Here is a 4,429-nt window from a genome sequence, read left to right as displayed (position 1 = left end):
ATACTGGAATAGAAGGTATTTGGTTTTCACTTTTAAGAGGATAAGATATTAAATTTAACACTTGAAGGATTAAAGGAGCTATCCAAATTGGAGAAGTTTAAAGTAGTAAGAAAATTCAAGACAGAGGAATACATTTGTGCAATATCTCTGAAATCCAGAGAAAGAAGGTCACATCAGGGGAGGTTAAGATGCTTAGTGTGACGAGGGGTGTGGTGTGCTAACAAGAAAAGTGCCTGGAGTTCAAGGAGACGCTGCATCTTGAAGTGTCCTGTACACTGTGGAAGACTGACTGCTGCATGTTAACTGAGTAGCCAAGTCAAGCAGGCTGTTTATCTGGCAGCCTAAGTGAATGAGTGAGTGAGTGAGTGTGTGTGTTCATGTTCCCTACGGTAACATATGTTGTACCTGTTACAGTTAATTTATTTCCCACCTATGATTTTCTTAGAATAATTATTATGCCAGGAAAAATCATGTATTTATTGTTCTCAAAGAATACTCAGAATGTTACAGGTGAAGGCAGATGATAAAAAGAGTGATAATAAGGTCAAGTATGTTCAGGAACAGATGAACTTAGGAAGTCCACTCCTCACTAAACTGGAAATTTACTGTTGTCATTTGGGCTTCGAGTTTATTTATTCTGTCCAATTTCTCCCATTTGCTGTCATCCTTTCCAGACCCATCCTACACATCCAAGTCCTCATGACCTTCTACCCTAATTCGTAGCAAGATCTGGTTTAAGGAACAATCTTCAGCTCATCCCCTGCAAAGCGAAAAGAGTAATACCAACCTAAATAACTTTGGTTTATGGTAATATAATCATCCTTCAAAAGAGCTAAAGTCATTTAAAAGTTTTATATTTCTGGATAATTTTATTTTGTGAAAGACCCTTTGAACAAACAATCTAAGAATCTTCTGTCTTCATATAAGTCACAAGTGTGTCCTTGTGGGACCTAGGGAAATTTATGGAATATTAAATTCATGGAATATTAAAACTCTGCACATGGATCTATACTAATACATTTAAAATGCACTGAAGAAGAATATGAGAAAAATATGGCACCAATTACTGTGCTATTCCAATAAGTCAGAGAAGAGATAAGAAACAAAAGCAGAGGAAATATGAATGAAAAGGAGTCACAAGTCTGTGAGAGATTTCAGTTAAAAATGCAGACTCAACTTTCAATTTCTGGTTCTAATGTAGGGAGCTTGGAAGTCACCACTGAATCCTAACAAGTAAAAAGCTAAACAAACTGTAAAATCAACACTCTTTTTAGAACCGTAATAGAAGGAAGGTCACAGAGAAAATTGCTATCTCATCCCCAAATTGTAGAGACATAAAGACAAATACAGAGAATCACAACTTACCAGAGCAAAAACCTCTGTGGGAACCAGAGCCAGGGTAGAAATCCTGAACTGTAATTGACAAATTACCAGAGGCTCAATGTAGACAAGTCTGAGTGTTTAAAATTCCAAGGGGACTTGATCAGAGGTGGGCTCCCATACTTTAACAACTTTTATCTCCTGGAGTTCAAGCAGGTTCTCACAGTGAAGATAAGCAAAAAATTTGCTCATGCTTCTGGCAGAGGGAAGGGAAAAGGAACTATTTTGAAACATGCCAGAGTACTCTATTGTTCTTAACAGGGTCTGCCCTCAGCAGAAACCCTTTTTTTTTTTTTCTGCTGTGCACAACTTATGGGGGTCCCCTGACCAGTAATGGAGCCCTTGCCCATGCAGTGGAAGCCCAGAATCTTAACCAGAGGACCACCAAGAAAGTCCTTACCCGAAACCATTTAACCACAGCCTAATCTGCTGGGAATATATCAGAGCCTAACTAAAGTGGGAGAAGAGAAAATACCCAACTCCAGCCCACTAGAGACATCCTGTTCCAACCTGGTGGAGGAGAGAGGACTGAGAAGCACTTGTGAAGTTCAGTCCAGAAGCACAGACTCACTAAACTGGGACCTACCTGCAGGAATGTAGAATGCTTCTCTTCCCCCAGCACATCTTATCATCACATTAGTAAAAGCCCATTACAGCAGTTCCTTTTACTTGGTAAAATTACAAGGCATACTTAGAGGTAAAAAGCCCAGTTTGAAGAGATAGAGCAAGCACCAGAAACCAGACTCAAGTATAGCAAGAATGTTATCCTACTGGGAACTGAAAGCAGCCATGATTAAGATCCTGAGGTAATGAAGTAGAAAGCATGCAAAAACAGATGGGTAACACATACAGAGATATATAAATTCTAAGAAAGAACCAAAAAGAAGTGCCAGAGGACAAAAATACTGTAACAGAAATGAACAGTGTCTTTGATGACTTAGTAGACTATACAGAGCTGAGGAAAACATTTCTGAGCTTGAAGATATCGAAACAGAAATCTTAAAAAACTGAAAAAGGAGAAAAACAATGAATAAAAGCAGAAAAGAACATTCCAGAACTGTGGGACAAGTACAAAAGGCATAATATGTGTGTGGTGGAGTGCCAGAAAGAGAAGAAAGGAACAGAAGCAATATTTGAGAAAATAATGACTGAGAATTTCCCCCAGTCAATGTCTGAAGCCAAGCCACAGATCCAGAAAGCTTGGAGACTACCAGGCAGGATAAATACAAATAGAACAAAACAAATCAAAGCAAAACAAACCTAAAAATACTGTATTCAAAGTCCAGAAAATCAGAGATAAAGGATAGATCCTGAAAAAAAGCCAGAAGTGAATAACTCTTTACCTACTAAGAGAAAAAAAAAAAAAAAAAAACAACCTAGAATTCTGTTCTCAGAGAAATTATTAAAAATTGAAGGAAATTATTAAAAATTGAAGGAAATTATTAAAAATTGAAGGAAAAATAATAATAAAGAGACATTACATGATGATAAAGACATCAGCTCTCCCCAAAGACAATAATCCTTAAGTGGCATTTACTCAACAGTGAAATGGCGGGGCTGGGGGACTGATAAAACTCTAAGAACAAATAGATGAATCCACTATCATAGTTGGAGACTTCAATACCTCTCTATAAAAAATAGATGGAGCAGGCAGAAAATCAATAAGGATGTAGTTGAACCAATACCACCCATCAACTGGCTGTAATAGATATCTATAGGCTACTTCATCCAACAATAGCAGAATGCACAATCTTCTCATGTCGACATGGAATATTTGCCAAAATAGGCCACATTCTGTGCCATAAAACATCCCTTCATGAATATAAAAGAGTAGAAATCACACAGTATCTTCTCTCAGACCCCAATGGAATTAAAATAGAAATCAATAACAAAATGATAGTGGAAATTAGGCCAAATACTTGTATATTAAATAGCATACTTGTAAGTAACACATGGGTAATAGAGGAAAACTCAAGAGAAATTTTAAAAAATATTTTAACTAAATAAACATGAAGACACAGCTTATCAAAATGTGTGGAATGCAGTGGAAGTAGTGCTCAGAGGACAATTTGTAGCATTGAATGCATGTGTTAGAAAAAAGATATAAAATCAGTCATCTAAACTTCCACCCTGGGAAACCAGAAAAAGAAGAGAAAAATAAATACAAATAAGCAGTAGGATATAAATTATAAAAATCATAGCATAAATCAATGCTATTGAAAATAAGAAATCAAATAGAGAAAAATCAAAAGAACTGTAAGCTGGTTCTTTCTTTAAAAACATCAGTAAAATCAATAGGCCTCTAGATAGGCTAACTAAGAAAAAAGTATACACAAATTACTAACGTTAGAAATAAAAAAAGAACATCATTACAGTTCCCCCATTGATATTAGAAGGAATAGCTCTGTGACCACGAATGTGATAACTTAGATAAAACTGAGAATCTAGACCGAATTCAAAATGATACATGCATCCTAATGTTCCTTGGAGCACTGTTTATAATTCCAAGACATGGAAGCAACCTAAACGCCTATCAACAGAGGAATGGATAAAGAAATGCATACATATACAATGGAATATTACTAATACACAAAAAAGAACAAAATAGTGCCATTTACAGCAAAATGGATGGACCTAGAGATTGTAATAATGAGTGAGGTAAGTCAGATAGAGAAGGACAAATACTGTAAGACATTGCTTATAAGTGGAATTTTTTAAAGTGGCACCAATGAACTTATTTACAAAACAGAAATAGAGTTATAGATACAGAACTCAATCCTATGATTACTGGGGCAGGGAGAAGGGATAAACTGGAGACTGATATTGACATATCAGTTCAGTTCAGTCGCTCAGTCGTGTCCAGTTCTTTGCGACCCCATGAATCACAGCACACCAGGCCTCCCTGTCCATCACCAACTCCCGGAGTTCACTCAGACTCACGTCCATCGAGTCAGTGATGCCATCCAGCCATCTCATCCTCTGTCGTCCCCTTCTCCTGCCCCCAATCCCTCCCAGCATCAGAGTCTTTTCCAATGAGTCAACTCTTCTC

This window comes from Bison bison, unplaced genomic scaffold (genome assembly GCF_000754665.1).
Source record: "Bison bison bison isolate TAMUID 2011002044 unplaced genomic scaffold, Bison_UMD1.0 scf7180017864260, whole genome shotgun sequence".
Lineage (NCBI taxonomy): Eukaryota > Metazoa > Chordata > Mammalia > Artiodactyla > Bovidae > Bison > Bison bison.
The sequence above is the reverse complement of the archived record's forward strand: the minus strand, read 5'-3'. Positions refer to the sequence as shown.